This window comes from Toxotes jaculatrix, chromosome 2 (genome assembly GCF_017976425.1).
Source record: "Toxotes jaculatrix isolate fToxJac2 chromosome 2, fToxJac2.pri, whole genome shotgun sequence".
NCBI classification, from domain to species: domain Eukaryota; kingdom Metazoa; phylum Chordata; class Actinopteri; family Toxotidae; genus Toxotes; species Toxotes jaculatrix.
The window spans coordinates 10,475,195-10,495,971 of record NC_054395.1 but is presented as its reverse complement, the minus strand read 5'-3'; the positions used below and the strand labels follow the sequence as shown (position 1 = coordinate 10,495,971).

Here is a 20,777-nt window from a genome sequence, read left to right as displayed (position 1 = left end):
ATCAAAACAGTATGCAGTATGTAGAGGTCATTCACTACAAGAAGACAGAGAATGTTACACATGGAAATGTTTTGAAAATGTTTATTTGCTATAATTTGTGACTATAAATATAAGTAATATAGTCAAGAGAATGGCTTTGTAAATCCTACATTCATACAAAATAATGATGATGACTTTCTTTAATCAGCTTGCTTTTTCTGTCCTGTTGCTGGGCTCACTCAGGACAACAACCATTTGATCTTTCAGTCACTTGTATGTTGCAGTTGAAATACAATAAGCTACTAGAGTGATGCTGAAGAGCATAAAACAGTAACAACAATTGACAGTACTATAACAGCAACTCATGACTTGAAAAGGCAGTAAACAAAACAAAAAGAATTAATTTCCATAGTGGCAATGAGGAAAATTTTGGAAGTACATGTTGCATTGATTGAGTCTAGAAATATGCATTAAAAAAGCCGTGTTGACCTACCATGACCCTTCACTGAAGCACAAAGCTTTGTTGATTTGTGACATTTGTGTTGAAATGAAATCCTTCCTTTCCTAAAGACTAGAGAGAGAGATGCAGAGGAGCAGAGGAGCAGAGCTCTGAAGAGCTGTTCACCACTCACTCAGTCCATTTGTGAAAAACTGACTTTTTCAACCTGAAACACACCCGATCAACCCTCTGTAGCCCATTTGTAACTTTGTAAAGCATTTGACTGTATGAACCCAATTTCACCACCAGGGGGCCTGTGTCATGCCAAGAAAGCAGCTGGTTAATGGTGTGTCAGCTGATGTAAGCCAGCAGATGTGTAAGGTACATACTTCAGCTCTGCTGGTACTGTACACATGAAGTGAAGGGAGGCAGAGTTCACACTGAGGTCAAGTATGGTGCAGTCTGTGAAATCTGACCCAGAATGTGACCAGATTAATGTAGATGAATGATAAAAAAAAAAAGAAAACAATTGTTTGATATAAAAGCAATTGAAATCATAGTCTGGTTATCAGGCATAGATTGAGACATTGGTCTGTTAGTATTAGTAGCAGTATCTGGAGCTTTGGGCCTAATGGATGAAATAGTAACAGTGTTGGTATTAATAATAGTGATAGTAGCGGGACGATGATTATTAATATTATCTACATCTATTGGCCAATTCAGGCCAAAAATGTTAGAGTTGATGTCACCTTTCAGAAACCGATAAGCCAATGGTTTAACTTTGGCCCTTTGGATAATCACCAAATAAGTAGGCTCTTTGCTCATCACATTCCCAATTTTCTGTGCATGTTCTGTGTGAATAACCCAAACAGGAGAGAAAAGGGTATTCTGCATGTTGCCCTGTTGATTAACTTAAAACTTTTTGGTATTTTATTTTACCATAACATTTTCTGCAATTGGAAGAGCAGGCGGACATATTCATGTTTACTTCCACAGGTTCACTTGTCAGTCACAGAAGTGCAGATCACAGGTGTGACTTTCTGTAGAGCAGTGGTTCCCAGCCTTTTATGTCCCAACAGAGCCTCTCTATCAGATGAACTCATTTTAAGGAGATGTTGGCAACACTACAAAAAGCATTGCTGTCACAATACTTTTTTTCATACAGTTCAATTGGACGACCTTTGGGTCAGATTGGTCAAGTCTGCGTTATCCACTACTCTTAGCTAGTTCAACCATTTAGACATTGACTTTGGCTAATTATTTCAACACTTTATCCATATCCCATATCCTTATTTTCAATGCATTACAACAATCTGTTTATATTTTATCATCAAATCATACTTTTTTTCCAGCATTAGTCCATCACATTTAAATCATTAAATTCTTCCAAGGATGTGAGCTCACTTGAGAAATTCCAAAGGATGTCCTGCTGTACGTGAACTAGGCCCTGTGTATATGTATGACAGCAGATGTCAGTAATGCCTCAGAATGGACCAATAGGGTCTGACCTCTCTGGGAGATACATGCCGTAAGCATTTATCAGAGATTGTAGGAGATTATGCTAAATCAGATTACTGTACCCCAACCTGCCTATAAAAAGCAAGGTCATTATGAGCTTAGCCTCATGTAATGTCACTCGTTTTATGAAATGTACGAGATCATATTAGGCAATATTTGTGTTGCCATTTTCCCTCTTTTTCTAATCTGATTTCTCCTGTGATCTCTCGCTAATACTGTGAGATAGTGCTACTTATGGTCCCCGCTCTACTGACGAGTGGTGAATGTGTGCATCCATCTGCCTGTCTGCTTGTCTATCTGTTGGTATATGGACAGTTAGAGAATTTAACTTTACTAAATCAATGCAGGGGCATGAAAATGATCATAAAAGTCAATCTTCTCACAGGTCATTCCCATTAATTTGATTTCTACTGCATTAAAACACACAGCAGAATTACCTGCAACTATATAAAGAAATATGTATGTGATACAGCCAATACTGTTAGGAAATATATGTAGCTAAATAATAAGTGATGAACATTCAGAATGAGACCAAACGCCTTTACAGCCATTTTACAGCAGTTTTTATAGGCTCATGTATTTGTCATCATCATGTGGTAATTGATCAGAGCTATAAAAAGAGTAAAGTACTATTTATAACAAAAAAATTAAAATAACAAATAGAGAAATTGTTTAATTTTCCTTGTTTTAAGGCTTGTTTGCCTCTTAATGACCATCATGCTTGTCATCGCTATTTCTCAAAGAGGCTTCATTTTAGATTTAATAGCTAAATTAGAGCTTACTTTGACAGAGAAAGCACATCAAGGTGTGGACTGTTCTCTTTCCGCTCCTCTCATCAAAAGGCTGAATGCAGACAATAAGCTTTCTCCCCTGGGTGGTCTGAAGCTCTGCTAAAGAAGCTTCACAACACATGTATGCAGACAGGCAGGGGTGTATCCAGGGGCAACTAAATCTCAGCAGCATTAACCTGGGCAGATGAGTCCTGGTGGAAACCCACACCTAGAACACTGGCACACACACACACAAGGGCCGTGTTTTCAGCTCGTTCTGTGTTTATCTACCACTGTTTTTTTAAGTTCAATAAATAAAAATATAGCTAAATTAGGGCCTTTAATCCATGAACAAAGTAAACATGCATGTGCGACCACACCCCTACATACAATACTATACAGTTACAATAGAGAATGCTCCTCTTGTAGGTGCATGTGTGGTTACCATCCCACAGTAGTTATACTATTCATACAGTATAACAGGCCAGTTTCCTCCTACTTGTTTGAGGTTTACAGAACTGGTAGGAACACACACACATAGACACACATGGGTAGAAATTAAAATCACAGAGAAAGAGGGTATATTGATGGGTAATTTTAACTCACATGCTGTTTCAGGATGCAGTAATTTGTTAATTTTGACTTTTAATATCTCCCTCGTCACAGCACTGTCATAAATTATCGTGTTTTTTTAATGTAAAAATGTACATGACTAGTTCAAATTCAGTATGAGACAAAAATATTCCATTTAAAATAAGCAACAACAATTACTGCCAATGTAAAGTGTGAGCGTAGAGAGACAATAGCAAAACAGATCTGGCACAAACAGTACATCCCCAAATGCTGGGCTACAGCAGACAGAACAGTGCTCTCTCAGGAGCGTTCTTCATCCAAACCAGAGATGATGCTGCTGTCGTCTTCCCCCATCGGACCAAGTCCATACACACTTTGTTGTCCCTGAGGATGTCAAAGTGTTCCATGTCTCCAAGTAACGCTTTAACCCGCTGAGCATTAACACCTCCTCTGAGCACTCTACCTAGACTACTGGAGATAATGATCAAGTCATCTGTGCTGTAGTGATGGTCCACCCACAAACACTCTGCACAGGAAGTAAATCCCCACTGATTTCTTAGCTTGAACTAGAGCACAGGGACACCAGTTCATAAACCAGACATTCTGGCAAAGCTAATAGCCTGAGAATATCAACAAAAACCTTCTATTGCCAGTTTAAATTGATTGAATTTATGGTGACAGATTGATGACTGTCAAGTGATTGCTGAATGGATCAGTATAAATTATTTAACAGATATTTAAACTATCATTGTAGGGGAAATGGTCTGGAATGTTCTACTGATTTCTTTTTTTCTTTCCTTTTTTTTCCTGACAGATGTGTTTATCAGAATAATTTATGGGAATTATTTCTTAATTTTTCACCTTCATAGTATAACTACAAGAGCAAGTTTAGTCCCTAAAACGTATGTTTTACGTTATTAAATGTACATGTATTAAAGTTGGATGGATGGATTAGATGGATTTAGCCATGCATACTGGCAGGGAAGTACATGCACTTCTGTACTTAAATTTGTGGCAAAGTCTGGTTTGAATTGCAAATGCCACGGTTATTTGCTTGAAGTAGCGGCTGCTGTACTGAAATGAAGCTGACATTTTCCTCAAACATGTTCGTGTCACACAAAGTCACTTCTGAACTTATATGTCTAATTTAGTAAGATCCCAGGCGCATATTAGCATATACAGTGTGTACGAGGGGATAATATAAGTTTCATTTCCAAATTTAAATGAATTGTTCCTTGTAGATTATAGTGAAAGTAACCTCAGGAACCTATAGTTTCAGAACCACACAGGCGGTTGTTCTAACTCACTTTAACGTGGAAAATGTTCATGCTCGGTCATATTGATTTTAACTCTTTAAACGAACAAAGTTGTAAAATTAAAAGCTGTGTTCTGGCAGGTAAATATTATCTTAGGTGTGCTGGTGTAACCAAAGATGGCAGTATTTCCTGGTCTGTTGGAGTGGTCGCCGACCCTTCGCCGTGCGTTGTGACGCTGCCGTAACGTGGGGTTTCCCAGACCTGAGTGCAGGGTTACCGCGCCCATCTCTGCTGTTTGATGGCTGGAGGAAGAAGCGACTGAGATCCTGGCGTGAAGGAAGAAAAAAGAGGGACGACGACGGTGGGAAAGACAAGAAGGGATTTTTGCTTTGAGTTGGAATTTGCGTTGAAACGGAAGAACGCTCAAACGGGACTCTGACACGTCTGTCTGGGTGAAACACCGCCTTGTCTCTGCGCCTCTGTGCCGGTGTGTCTCCCCCCTCGGCGGGTCAAAAACTGGGTTCGGGGAGTGCCGCTCCTCGGTAGCTAAACTAGCTAAATCTGAGCGCCTGGGCGGAGAGAGGAGAGACAAGATTTAGCTGTTTCCAGTCAATGTGATATAAACAACGGACACCCTCGACTGAAAGCGGGTAAGGAAATGTATTGATATTTGAAATTGCGCTTCAGGAAATGCATTAAGTGTCTGTGCAGTTGGCTAGCCTGTCGAGCAGGGAGGATGAACGAAAGGGGTTAAACTGGGTTGAGTGGCTCCTCCGTTAGAGTTAGCTGCTGTTAGCCTGCTGCTAGCTAGTCGTTGCTGCCAAGAGAGTGGGTGTGGGCCACTGTTGGAGAAACTTAACGCACTGCGTTAACCCAGGCGTCAGTTAACCAGAACAGCATTGAACTGCTTTTATATCTAATGGTTCTATCCGGCAACCAGGTAGTTAATGGCCATTGCTAATGTTAATTAGCAGGTTAGTTGGTGACAGCTCGGTAGGTCAGCCAGCACCCCTCTCCTACGTCCGGGTATCTTTCTCCCTCTCTCAAGAAATAAGCTCTCTAGGTTAAACTACATTGGCTTTGATTTAATATCCAATTTACCCCAGAAATATTTCAATTCGGGGTTCAACCAAGACGTAATATTTATACCAGCTATTACCACATTTTGGATGTGTATATCGGCCCATATTTTTTCCAAATCTTTGCTCTATAGATGGCAAATGATTGCCAGGTAGGCTAATTGAACGTACATTTGCTACTCTTCGTTTATTGTTGACTAACCCTAGGCGAGCTGTTGGTGATGATTACACGGTTGCAACTTATTATACTTGCATAACTCAAACAAACGTGAACACAGATTGGATTTACTTCCACTCGTGTTGAAAATGTGTAGCATCATGCAATTGTCAACGAAGGGAGTCTAAAAATGGCTACTTCACTAACAGGATCACCACCACCCCCACTGCTCTGTATCCAGTCCATACAAGTTAGCCAGCAGTGGCCACAGCCTACGTTTCCAGCTTGGTACGGCTGATTTGGGTGTGTATATCCCGAACATGGCAGCCAGAATAATTTGCCTGTATCCTTAGTGAAAATGAACAGTGTTGTTGTTGAGTGCCGCTTTTATGTAAAACTCGTGCGCTGAAGCGCTAGTATTTGCCTTGCTAAGATTATTTACGTAATGCCGAATATCTCAGCAGTGCACACTTATTTGACAGACTGTGTTTACACGGGCTAGTCGAGCTAACAGCGTTCAGTGAATCGAAACCAAACTATCATGGATCGCAGCTACTGTATGCCACAGCTAACGTTATATGTTAACATTCCCACGTTTGGTCTGCAGTCAGCCAACCAGCCATCCACTGGTTGTGGTGAAAAGGAAATGGCTAATTTGTTAGCGCAGTTCTTCCTCAGAATACACGAAGAGTAAAAAAATAATAATAATAATAATAGAAATTTACATTTATTGCCAAGTGTTAACACAACTGTAAGATCGCATGGGGAAAAATGACAATAAGCGCCGCTGTGGACCTGATAGTGGTAATAGCCATTTTAGTTTCACGAGTGTTAAACCAGCGTCAATTTGTGAACATACCGTTCGGCCTTAATTTGAACTTCTTCTTTTAATGAAGTGAAAACGAGATTGTCTAATTGGATTTTGACAATCTGTTTATCTCGATCACTGGTTTGTTGCGGGGCAAGTTGTTAGCAGCTACAGTAACCATGCCCCACCGGGCCGCGCTGCTCCATAGTATTTCAAGCCCTGGCCCGGAAAACGGGGACACTCTATCCCTGATGAAGCATCAAATCCCAGTCAGCACACCGGCATAAGGTGTTTAAACAGAAGAGCGGAGTCCGGAGATTTTTCTTTAGTGGTAGATATTTCGAAAGGTGGTTTAGCAACGAGCCAGACGGGCTGTCGCAGGAAGCCGAGCTGAGCGCCTCCTCCAGCACCGAGGCAAGATACATGTAGCCTACCGCTTTGACGAAGTTATTGACCAGCAGCGTTAAGATTTCGCATCTAAAGAATTAATTTATGAAAATAGCCGATTTGTAGTCGTTTCAGGAAAATTTCGGCGTTTCTTAAAAGAGCTATTTGTATTTATTGGTTCACAAAGATGAATTCATTTTGCCAGTGTGCCCCCTCCCTCCGCCTCCTCGAATGAATGGGTTCCTGTATTCAGGGCCCAAGCAGCTGCAATGAACAAGATGGCGTTCAGAGCCTTTTTCATCACCGCTTTTTCTCAGACTGAGAGAGACAGCTGCCGAGCATCGGATGGGTTCAGGTTTGGCAGGAAAGATTTCTTTGATTTTTCCCCTATCGTAAAAATGTACAAAATGTACTTGTATTAAAAACGTTTTAAAGCTGATGGGATTCCTGCTCAGATGAATCTAATATGTGCACCTTAGATACAGGACAACATGGTGGGGAAGGGGTGTTGTACATCTTGACTGTGAACCTGAAGACCATGGAACATGGCAATTATGATAAATATTTGTACGATTTGCAATAAATAAACATTTGATTTACATGTTTTGATAGTAAAGTTAAAGTCTAATTTGATGCATCTATAACCACACCAAAGGAAAATGAGACATATTTTTCTTAATCCTGAGTAAATGTCTCGTTTGGATGTACTGAATAGTTTTAAATAAGGTCTGTAAATTAAAAATAAATCTAGACTCTAGATTTTTGCTCAGGTTTTAGTTGTTTTTTCCCCCCACATTTTAGTTAAAGCACATAATTTGAACAAATGTTACATGTATTCAACTTTATTTGGAAAACTTTACCTGTTCTGTGTACTTTTATGTGCCTTATATTCTAGCCACATATCCTCTTGCCAGAGTTCACATGTATATAAATATATATTATTTATGTCTAATTTCGGCTGCCTAGCTTATGAATTTGGTAGAGCTGAGTTTTGCAAATCTGCAATGCCATTGAATTTCCTAGTTACATTTAATTGTCAAGCTTTGACCCTAAATTCCCAATACTGATTTATTTTTTCTTTTATTCTGTCCTTATTATCGCTCACAGTAACCACTGTCTCAGTCTCTCACCTTCACTGGAATTTAAGATTTTGTTGTGATTTATCAGATAATTGCTTTGTAAATGAACTGGTCCAGGACTTTAGGCTTTTAGCGCAGCTGCTTTTTCTCTGTAATCCACTGCAGATAAAGTACAAAGCACATACATAGCTCTGAACTGAGCATGTTTAAAGTTTTATTAGTGATGGCTTTGGTTTGAGAATAACTCGTAAGCACATCCAACAGCATCCAGTTATTGAACTAGGCATAAAACATTGTTCCATTTCATGCTTGGCAGTTTGTGTGATCTGGATGTGACCCACACCAAACTGATACCCAGAGTGTGTTTGGTCCTCTGTCCAGTGGCCCTGGTGGACAGTAATGACATAATCTGCAGGCGTTTATGAAGAATTGTGTTGATGCCTATGCGATGATACAAGTGGTGTATGACAAGCTTGTTTGACTGCCTTCATGGCAGTAATGTGTGTCTGAAGGACATTTGTCCCTGGGTCTGTACACAGTAGAGCTTGTCAGTAGGATGAGTGTCACCACCATTTAATGACCATGTGTTTAAAACACATTTGTTTTTAAATAAGGATTTTCATCCTGCTCATGTACTTTTTTTTTTTTTTAATCTGCAAGTGCAGGATATGAATGGGATTAAATTCTTAGTATGTGGATTTCACTCTTTGGGATTATATGGCTTTGGTCAGTGATAGTGCTTATTTTTCTTCACCACTGATATGATGCTGCTCTTAACTGTGTGTCCATTAGGCATCTTTAAAAGGCAGAAAAGTACTGAATGGCCTTGCGAAGAAGTGCCTGAAAAAACATCTAAAATGTAGCACCTCTGTCTTATTGCAGATTGATGAATATTAAGACTGTTCACGTATGAAAACAAGTTTTCATTTACCTTTCTCCCACTTTTAACGCTATGCACTGTTTTGTACAGTGTATTATAAACAATAAACATAGCAAGGTAAGTGTGGTAGTAGCTGCCATAATACCTTTCTACTCATAACAGTGGCAAAAGAACAGCACATATTTGTCTAGGCTTGGTAATTTCTACAGCATGTCGGCATAGGTGTTTCATAACAAGACTCAAAGACTCAAACAGCAGCACTGAATTAACATTGGTGGCTACCTATCTGCGCCAAATTGTGGCTTGTCCAAAGAAAGACTCCTATGTAACATATCAGTCAAACTTTACCCAGACTTATATAGAAATGAAGAAAAATCTCAAAGCTTGTCAGTGCTTATCTATAAATCCCACAGTCAGAAATACTTACGTAAAGGGGGCACATAACTTGGGTAAGTCACGTTCATTCAGTAAAAGCCCTAATGTTTGACTGTGCATATCAGCGCAATGTCTTTTGCCATTTTAATGGGTCTAATTGCTGGTGTTTTCATTCTGTCTATATTTTTGTAACATGTGGCTTCAGGTGCTAAACTCTCTTGTCTCTATTGGCACTGTTGACAGTGTACGCCATCTTTCTGTTTTGTATTGGCCTCTAAGTACCACAGTCTCATTTAGGCTGGCCTTATCAACTGTGTGGCTAAATATGTCCTGAGTAGCCAAAGTACCACCACACAATTGACATCTTGTTACCTAGTTTATCCAGAAAAGCTCTGTACTTTTAAGGTTGCCATTTTAGGTGAGTTTCCTCAGAGGTAGCTCTCTTGTCTTTCTGTCCAGTTTTAATTACCAAAACAACAACATGTGGCATTAAGCTAACTCAGCCAACCTTACTCTGTAAGTTTAAGGAAGTGTTTTGTTGATTCCTAAAAGACTGCCGTATGATCGGTTAGAAATTACTTCCTCTGTCTGACATGATCGGTTGTTAGTCCATTGTCAGAAATGTAGCATTTTGGCAGTGTATTTTCTTACAGAGGAACCGTTTCCACTGTGTTCAGTAGATTTATTGTTTGTATAACCTATTAGCAACTTTGGACAAAAAATATTGGAATGAAAGAAAACTCTGACATTACTGTTCAACCCAAGCCAGGGAATATTACGCCAGTGGAAATATTGTAGTTTTTTCCAACTTGCAGACACATTTGCATGTCACGCAAATATGTCTGTTAACATAGGAAGGTCTAAACTGGCACTGCAGGTGTGACTTCAGAAATGAGACCGTAACAAGTTGTAGAGAATATAGGATGCAAGTATATTGATGTTCTTAAAGGAAAACTGGTGGCACGTCAGCCCACTGTAGCTTAAGTGTCTCACTCACTTTTCTGTAAAACATCTATTTTCCTGGTTCCTTATTCCATCATTTTAGTGCAAGTGCTGGAATAAACATCCAGGACAGCATGGGCCTTGGCTTCTCCATTGTTCTGTTATCTCAAAGACGTAACTCTCTTCATACACAATGGTGTCTTCATCAACTATCTTATTCTTGTATCTTAACTTAAATGGACCATTAGTGGTGGCCTCTGCCTTGTCTTCCATTACTATGCTTTTAGGTTTGGTGTTGTGGTTAAGCAATCTAAATCCTTTTTCCTCTTCACTCTCTAAGCTTCCTACAGAACACAACTGAAACTGTTTCATCAGGGCGTGTTGCACATCCATAGGCAAATGTGGGTCTAAAAATTGTGTAATTGTAGCTCTCTGTCGCTACAGCTGTATTTTTAACAATACTTTGGTCTAGAGCTGTCTAAGACGATTGTTCAAAGATTTGCTAGCACATAAGTTGACCTGTATCCTGTGTTACTGGTCATGAGTCTAGCTATATTAGGTATATACACAGCACAAACACTACACACTGTCTGACACTTGCACACACTGTTATCACCAGTTGCAGGTCTACATGTTATTTTTAACCCTAAGTGCCAGTGGAAGGCTTAGAGCTGCAGTATACAGTTTTCCAAATCAAATTTGGCGTATTCTCAAAGGTTGCCAAATATGGCACTGGGTGCAATCACCAGCATGCTCACAACAACAGGAGGTCTTTCCTCTGGTTGGAGTTGGAGTGAAGGGGATGATGATAGATCTAATCCCAACAGTGAAATCCCCTGCTAAAAAACATTGCATAAACAGGTTCAAGTGGGACTAAAAGGAAATTGTCAGAATGCATATTTAGCATACATATTGATGCCACCTTGCTGTGTGATATTTCCAGCTGTTGCAACTTGAACACGCCTAGTCCACATCAAATGTTTGATATTTCCAATGCTTTGTTGATGAAATAAAAAATAACAATAAAATAAAAGACTAGCTTGTTGTTTCTAGCTTTTTCCAATAACAGGAACTTTTCAAAGAACCATGGAACTTTTCTAGGAATTTGGGGACTTTATCCCATCCTCCCATCTGGAGTTGCCTAGGTCTAAATGTAGTATGTGAGCCACTGTTTTTTTTTCCGGTTAGCAGAAAGCCCCTACACCAGAGGGTAATACTGTTTAATGGCCCTAATGTTGTATTGAGTGTTGGTGATTGGTCAAACACAAACCCAAAAGCTGCTACAATGTGTGTGCAGTGAGTGGCAGATTTATTCAGCTACAACATTAATTTGATGTAATGTATTTTAAAGTGAAATGAAATTCAGACACTATAAAATAGTGTACTCTGTATTTTATATCTTGGCTATAAATCAATTATGACCATTGCAAGTTCCTGTACATGCTGTTTACTTAACTGTTTTGTGCCACTGGCCAACTACAGTTGCAGACTATGTCCTTTCAGTTATTCTTTTGCATGTAGAGTTGCAGCCATGATGATTTATATGGACAATACGTATGACAGTTGTCCTTCCCTATTTGCCTGAAAGATGCTCAGGTGCTAATTAAGATTATGTTAGTCTGTCTGAGAGTTTAATCAGTGCTGAAAACTGTAATGAACATACAGTATGACTTGCTGTAATGGTCTTGGGAATGAAACTGAAGCTGGCATCAGTCTTGGCATATTTGTCATTCTGGGAGCTGACTCTTTAGAACGGACTGGTTCCCAACTCATTTGACACAATTGGTCTTCTGCTATGTAATGTCAGAATAACTGAAAAATTAGCAGGTTAAATTGGAAATGCATGAATGTGCAACTAATCACATGACATTGCCAGTTGCAGTTGTGTATTGCGGCAGTGAATGACTGTGTGAAAGTTCTGACCGGAGGCCTGAGAGCATTGTGGCAACTGAAACCCAAAGCACTTGTATTTTTCCATGTGAAAACAGGGAAGTTTTGATTTTGAATGTAGCATACTGCCAGCATTACTGTGGATACTTACCTGCTATTGCTCAAACCCACAAACAAACAACAGTCACACCTTCAACACAACAAAGCACAGACAATAAGTTCCTTCAGCTTGACCATCAACAGAGGGCACATCGGAGGGGGATTTAATGACTCTGGGGGCACTCTAACATATTACGCTTAGTTTTCCAGTACAGTGCTTGTTCAAATATCGTGAAAGTTTCGGTTTAGGTGTGATTCCATCTTTCTCTTAAACTCCATTCAGCTGCAGGTCAAATGCCTGTATCTGAATGGGTCAAGTCAAACCAGCTTTACAACAGTCCTCCTGACAAGGGTTGAAAGTGTGATTTAGGTCAACCTTTGTTTTAATGGGATTCTCAATGCAGGTTGCCTTCTAATAAGCTAATTGGTTGTAATATTAATTTAATGATAAACATCTTAGTCAGTATATAAGAAGACTCCCAAAGAGAGAAACAGAAAATGAGCTCATGTGGGCAAGTGAGGGTGCATTGTATGGACAAGAGGACAGAAGTGAAACAGAAAGATAACTTTTATGTGGTAGTTCTGTAATTCCATGGAGCTACTCTACAGACTGGTGTCTCAGCCAACAGTGACAAGCAGAGACTAACCTATGACAAGCAGAGACTAACCTGTGGCAGCTGTCTCGCACGAACTTGTCTAGCACAAGTTGAATGCCCGTTCAGTAGACACACATCATATGCATGTCTTCTGTATGAAGGGGTATTATCTCCTCTCTTGACATGAAGCCATTTTGCTTCCTGTTTGAAATCACAGGCAGTGTTTGATATGGACTGGACGTGTTCATGTTGCCACATGAACACGACAAGGTGGCAACATGTATGCCAAATATGTACTCTGATAATTTATACATCCTGGTTTTTGTACAGTAACACACTAGAGCTGTGTCGATAAAATCGATTCTCCTATTCTCATTTTATTTTGTAAGGATTGATTCGTACGTGCTCACGTACGAATTCGCGTCATCAAATTCAGGCATGCGCACGTGGTGTGAAGCTACCAAACATTGAACATCGTCGGACAGTAAGCAATGCTTAGTTAACGTTAAAAATAAAAAAGTGCAAACTTGGGCATTACTAAATTACGTCGGACAGTAAGCACTGCGTACTGTCTGACGGCATGTTCATTGTTTGGTAGCTTCACACCACGCGCGCATGCGTGAATTCGATGACGCGAGTTCGTACGCGATCGATCTTTACAAAATAAAATGAGAATAGGAGAATCGATTTTATCGACACAGCTCTATAACACACTAAACGCGTGTTCCCAAATCTCTGTTTTTTCAAGTATGCTTGCATGTTTGTCTATTCTGTTGAGATTTGTTTTTTTACCCTGCAAGTTATTCTCTGGGTCAACATTACAAATTCTACCTAATGTTTTCACAGTGTTTAGATTTGTGTGTAGTTTGACTGTAGGTGCAGTTATGCATCCATAGCTTGTCACCACTGACCAAAAGGTCTTGGCCAGTGTTTTGAATAGTCAAAGTAAGTGGCACCAAGGCCGCTTAATGACCCACATACAAGCCTGTCACCACTCAGACACTGTGTAACCCTGCCGAAAGCCCATCACAAGCCCCAGCAGTACTTTGAATGTGCATGTCAACGTCTACTCTGTTTTGAACAGAGACCACCTCTCTGTCTATTTACAGTCTAGGCCTTACATTTGACTGCCACAGGGAAAATGTGACCAAACCTGAATCCCAAGATGACGGGGGAAAGACTGCAAGTAGTGAGATTACTTCCTCTTTAAAGCAAGAAAGGCCACAGTCACTTGAGCAAAAGAGTGGGTTAGCTGTCATGTGACTCTTCACACACACTTGTTCTTCTCTTGGAAGCTTGGAGAGAAAGCATGGGGGGAGGGGTATGATTATTAATGCAATCAAAGGAGTGTATTTTATGTTTTAAATAAAGTCATGCTTTTGGCTTTGGGCTAGCCTGACCTTCCTTTGCTTTTTTTTCCTTTCCTTTTTTAATCTAACTCATTCATTTCCTTGTATGAAAAGCTGCTTGTGCAGCTGTCCAAAGCACAAAACATACCTTTGTTAATGTATGTGACTTTTTTTTGTCGGCCAACATTACTGCTAGCCTGTGGAATCTGTTTGGCTTGAGCCTTGTGCTCGGAGTTGCTTTTTCACTTTTTTTTCTGTGTTGTGATTGTCAGAGGATTGTATTACAGACCAGCTTATAGTGAATCAGATTGTCAAATATTTGTTGTTTTCATTTAGATAGATCCATTTACCTGTTTTTGGTCACTTGCTTTACAATAGCCAGTGTCTGCTATTCTTACCAACAATGCACCCCGTCTAGTAAAAGCACACCGCATCATGGAATGTTTTACTGATCAATTAAACTCTACTGTCAGTTGCATTGATGTTATGTCCCCTATCATCAGACATTACCCACAGCAGGCAGCCACGCTGAGAGAGCACACAGATGAAATTGCGCCCAGTTAAAGGGACAGTTCACCCAAATTCCACATCTACATTTAGCAATTGATGTTTGTATGTAGGCTCAAGCCTGTTTTAACTAATAGTGGAACAGCTGTATTTAAAAGATACATTGTGTGTTTCAGTACCTTTTCTAAATATAAAGATGTCCTCTACAACAATTTTTTTTAAACACTTAAATACAAGAAAAGGGGAATGTCTGCTGATACTCTGTGAGTAAGTGAACTTGTGCACAACAGACAGCAGCTTACACAAGCAATGTGATAGGAGCCATATTGCATTAAAAAAAAAACCTTGGTAATTCTTGCTCTAAATAGAGGTTCAGTACCCTGCCTTAGTTTCAGATAAGATTTAAAAAAAAAATGAAAATACACAGATCTGCATGAAAAAATGTTCTTTTGCCTGGTATACATACAATAAAACACATTTTCTTAACAGAAAAATGCAAGGAAGGCAACAGGAAATAATGGGCAGTATCACTATCAATCTAAGAACAGGACTTGGGAAAACAGGAGGGGACAGAAGGAAAAAATAATGCAAGAAGTGTATATTCATGAAAAGCCAAATGTAAAGGAATTTTTAGAATGCAAATTTGCTAAATATAAGGGTAATGCGCTCTGTAGAGCATAGCATCATGAGGTAGAAGGTAGCAATACTGAAATTCAGTCATATAAGGCCATAGAAACACTTGAATAAATAAAATTTTGATTCCTCCATTGCCTTTTTGTATACACTTAACCTGTGCAGGGTCACAAGGGGCTGGAACCTATCACAGTTCACGTGGGGCACTGAGCGGGGTACGCACAAAGCTGTGAATAGGAAGAAGTAAACACTGTCAATTTGTCTTATTGGTAACACCTGTATGAAAACCATTCATGCTCCTATAATTACATTCACTGCAAGAGAGGCAAGTTTGTCACCAATGTGCCAAACCATGAGCCCAAGCAAAATCAGAGGGTTTAACATTCATTAATAAGCATACTTTCAGTAAGAGAAGCAAGCTAACTGTGCATTGTGTTATTGACCGTGCGTTGTCTTTCTTAAGCTTTTAGGTAGTGTGACTGTTGTCCAGGAAATGCAAGGGTTTCAACATACACTTATTGCCCCTGGCTCCAAGTCCGCTGATGTAGAAAGGTTTTTGTGTCACGCATACAGCTCCATTGTGTCCTCTAAAATGCTTTTTTCTAAAGCCAGCCCTTCACCCCTCCTGATCTATGAGGCTTCAGTGGACTTACATGATATCAAATATGAAAGCATATAAAGCAAATGTGTGTCAGGTATTTTGTTAATGTATCTCTTATTCTTCTGAGCTCATGTTTGTCTGGTGTGGACGTTTCAGTGGCAAAATGTTGACTTGCCAAGAATAGCTGAATAATGAAACCATCTTTCTGGTATGATTCCAACCAGTTTACACCAGAATGGGAGGTACCACAAAACTATTCAGGGAAAAGGTAAAGGTAGCCTCTTCGAGTAAGAATATTGCTCTACTATAATGTTTAATTTTTCTGTCAGATGAATTGTGCACATAAACTGAGCTGAACATGATCAGAACTGTGTCAGCTTATGCATACTCATTTGTACCCCCAGGATTTTGCTCCACTTTCAGTGGAGTAAAATGGGTTATGGAACCCGAGGCTGTTCAGTTCAGTTCTGCCATTCTTCTTGAGACCCATAAGGATTTAAAATCCACCTACTCTTCAGACATTGATTAAAAAGTAATCCACAGTTTGTCTGCCTTTGCTTACTGCCTACACTATATGTTATTAGGAGAAGTGGCCAGTACATGGAACTGCTGCTGTTACCAGTGCAGCCACTCAGAAAGATTTCAAATAGTCTTTATAGTGACATATTTGGGGAGACAAACCACTACACTTCTCCCCTTTGCCATTAGAGGTACATTGTAATTTAATTTTAATTACTTTATTGATCCCTCCTGGCCTCTTGCTCAGGGTTGCAGAGGCAGGGGAGGCGCATCTCCTTCACCATCACCGTATCCATTTTTTGCGCTTGGTCGAGGGGTTGAACCCACGACCCTCCGATCTCAGGCTGTCCAAAGCCGCACTCTTAACTTGCTGCACCATGGCTGCCCCTAATAAAGCAGGGGTTTGTGGTGGTTCTGAGTGTGTCACGCTGCCACTTAACTATTGTCAGTTGACCCACAATTTCAGTGTCCACTAGGCACCTTTAGATAAACTGTAATTCTATCCTGTAACTGGCCATAGTCAGTCCACAGACGATTCCTGATGTATTGGCACAGATGTCTGTGCTGTGCCTGCATTTTCACCTTATCCTCTGTCATCTCTGGCCTTTAATGTGAAAATCATTTTTTACTGAAACATTACAGCCTATAGGCTACTCTTAAACAAAATAAATAGCCTTGAGATCTTTGCTACGCGAAAAGATGTCAAGACAGTCTGAACAGCTGTCCCACCCTTTTTGAAGAAGAGTCCGAAGGCGTTTGATAAAGGATGCCTCCGCCTGCAGCATCCAAATGTGTAAACAGGTGGGGATAACATATGCTGTTAAATAATCAGGGTGCACAACTGCACATAGTTTTTGGTCTAGTTCTCAAATTTGATTTATGAATTGACGTTGCTTTTCTGTATCAATAAATCGGACAGCAGCCACTAAAGATGGCTTAACTGTCATTTAGTCACTGCCTTGTTTTGTGAACGATGGAAAACAAGCACATGCATAATATGACCCAGGTCCAATAGCATGTTCTTATTAGTGCATGCTTTTCCCTGCGCTTATCAGGTTAATTATTCACAGCGTTGAATTTTCAAGGAGAATCATTCTTTCGCTAGATCAACAGCGCTAAATGTGACCATTTTGGCATATAATGTGAAATTGGGAAAAAAAATCATAAAATCAGCCAATTACATGGTTAAAAAATATGTTGTTTTGTATTGGTACGCTGGTATTTGCCAACTCCAGCATAAAAACATTCTGCAGTATTTTCTTTCATACTGATTCTGGCCAAACAGGGAGAGTAAGGATTCACCTTTTCTTCTACAGTGCTGCAGTTGCCTTCTGTTTGGATGGAAAACACCAAGGCATAGAGGAAGGGTATGTCTTGGAGAGAATGACAAAGTGAGTGAGATTGGATGGGGCTTTTAAGAAATGTCCAGAAGCAATCCCCTTCTGTCTTCTCTTACTGCATCATCAGCCCCCTTGTTCCTGCCTTCTTTGTGACCTGGTTGTGTTTCAGCTGCATTTACCATGCATCACTTCCCCACAGCACTTAGATGGACCCTCACCCACCAACCAGACCAGAAAAAAAAGCTTTGCTGCTCACAGTATCATTTGGCCTGTGCTCTACTAAAACAGTCAAAATATCTTTAAACATGGAAACTGACATAATATTTTTATCAGACACGTTCTGACCATGTTTTCTACCTCAGATTGCCGTCAGAGTTCTTTCACACAGAATCACTGCCAGCACTGAATATGATCTGATTGTTGTACTTTTTTACATCATCCAGCTTCACAGTACACGTTTAGCTAAAGTAGGGCTACAGTAAATTCTGATGTGGCAGTAAGGTCTATACAGGATTTTGACTTCATCTCTACATCCCAAGCATGAAGTTTGACTGTATTTTTTACACCAGGAGCAGAAATTTAGGTGTGTGATCCACCTTGGACACCATTAAGCTAACACAATCCATCGAAAATACCTGAGGATTTGGGTCAGGGTAGCTTGCTGTTATAAACTACTACCTGTTATTTTTTACATTTTTCATTACTAGTCATACTGTGGCTAGTAATGGTAGTTAGAGCTAGTGAGTGGTCAGGTTGTCGCTAGCAGTTGGACTGGAGGTGCTGAGGCACAATAAGAGATTTGCCTAACTTAAAGTGAGAGAGTACAGGAGTGGAGTGGGAGAATGCTTGTAAATATTGCAAAGAGTTTTCTTCCACTGGATGGATGGATGGACAGAAGAAGAAGAAATGGGGTGCCTTCTCTCCAGATAGAGTGCTTTTCTAAAAGCCATTCCACTTACATCAAGACCTGTAAGTGTAGTCCCATTGTAAGCCATGAAAAAGGGGGTTTTACAGCCATCTGCCATATTACCATTCTGGCATTGACTTAGGTGCACTGTTTGACCATTTAAATAAAAAATGACATTTGAAAACAACACACACAAACGAGTTAGTTGCACACTGCGTTTCATGGTTTGTTGAAGCCGAAGTGGAATCGAGTAATCTTGTTTTTGTTATTGAAGTTTCTTTTTCCTGGACTGATGATGTGCATATTCACATAATCAGCTAGGGGATAAGACCACGCTCTTTCACACAGTTGCATTTTCAAACCAATTGTGATGTTTATCTCTAAATAAAAGCAGGCACGTATACAATGATGCAGAACAGATGGCTGTCTCGAAGCTATCTGTGGTGTTCAAGTGTGTTCATACATTGCAGATCAGATATGGTGACTGGGAACCGCTGAACTACACTGAACTCATTGTCAAGTTCATGAAACCACTTTGAGTTGACTTTGGCTTTGTGACATGGTCCATTATCATTCAGAAAGTAGCCATTAGAAGATGGTGAACTATGGCCATGAAGGAGGATGCATATGGTCAGCAACAATACTCAGATGGGCTGTGGCATTCAAACCATGATTGACTGGTATTAAGTGGCCCAAAACATTCCTAAGAAAAAAATTCCCCACACTATTACACCACCACCACCAGCTTGGACTGTGGACACAAGGCAAGTTGGGTCCAATGGATTCATGCTGTTGACGTCAAATTCTGACCCTATCATCTGCATGGTTCGGTAGAAATCGAGACTCATCAGACCAGGCTACGTTTTCTCAGTCTTCAACCGTCCAGTTTTAATGAGCCTGTGTCCACCGCAGCCTCAGATTTATGTTCTTGACTGACAGGAATGGAACCCAACGTGGTCTTCTGCTGTTGTCACACATCTGCCTTCAACATATTGTACGTTCTGAGGTGCTTTTCTGCCCACCACATTAGTAAACAGTGGTTACTTGAGTTACCGTAGCCTTTCTGTCAGCTCTCAACCACTCTCACCATTCTCCTCTGACCTCTTTCATCAACAAGGTGTTTCCGTCCTCAGAATTGCTGCTCACTGCTACTGTTTTTTGTTTTTCGCACCATTCTGAGTGAAACTCTAGAGACTGTTGTGGGTGGAAATCCCAGGAGATCAGCAGTTTCAGAAGAATTCAGACCAGCCCGCTAAGCCCCAACAATCATGTCACGGTCAAAGTCACTGAGATCACGTTTTTCCCCACTCTGATGTTTGATGTGAATTAACTGTAGGTCCTGACCCGTATCTGCATTTAATACTTGATTCGATACTTGCGTGAATTAGCATTTGTATGGGTGTTCCTAATAATGTGCCTGGTGATTGTATTTCTCTGCTTATGCATAAATTCAAAACTAGTCTCTTACTTACATACTTTGAATGGCACACTTTAAACATAAAGCTAAAGGTACCATCATTCACTAACCTATATTCTGTACAATATAGTAATACTCTTATAGGTATCAAGTTAATTGTGATTACTGTCGTTTATCCATTGGTTCCCTCTGTCCTTCAGTCATATATTCCCTGTAGCTTAACAAAGTCACGTGTCTCATGGCAGCCTCATTGTGTTCAGCTTCTTGCATTCAGTCACTTTTGATTATTTGTTTACCATGGGCTAGGCCTGATGTAAGTCTGACTGACCTAATTTTTTGTGAAGTACCAGCCTCCCCCCTGTCTCTTTCTTTTTTTTCTTTCATCCCTACATTTGTCTGTTAACATAAGCTCGCCTGTCAGGATGTCCTTTGTAACTTGTTATTGTAATGCAGCTGATTGCATAGCCTGATTCAAAGTCTAGATGGACACTGGCAAGTGCAATGGTAGTAGAAGAAACCACAGAGCAAGTGTATTTGTAAAGTGTGTGTGCTGTCGCCACATCCGCTGAATGTTTTGACAAAGGGAAGAGAGAAAGACAAGCACAGCTAGGGAAACACCCTTAAAAAGGAAACGCCTGCTTAGAGAGGCACTCGTATTAAGGCGGAGGCAGCATGCT

The 20,777-nt window shown here is 40.2% G+C and overlaps 1 protein-coding gene across 1 annotated transcript in view; it reads left to right on the top strand.

The window, feature by feature from the left end:
* Positions 1-4,798: 4,798 nt before the first annotated feature.
* Positions 4,799-20,777, top strand: part of LOC121188932 (guanine nucleotide-binding protein G(I)/G(S)/G(T) subunit beta-1) — a 35,855-nt gene continuing 19,876 nt past the window's right edge. The window contains exon 1 of the mRNA XM_041048881.1: positions 4,799-5,185. The gene's annotated coding sequence lies outside the window, so the exon portion shown is untranslated. The remainder of the gene's footprint in view (positions 5,186-20,777) is intronic.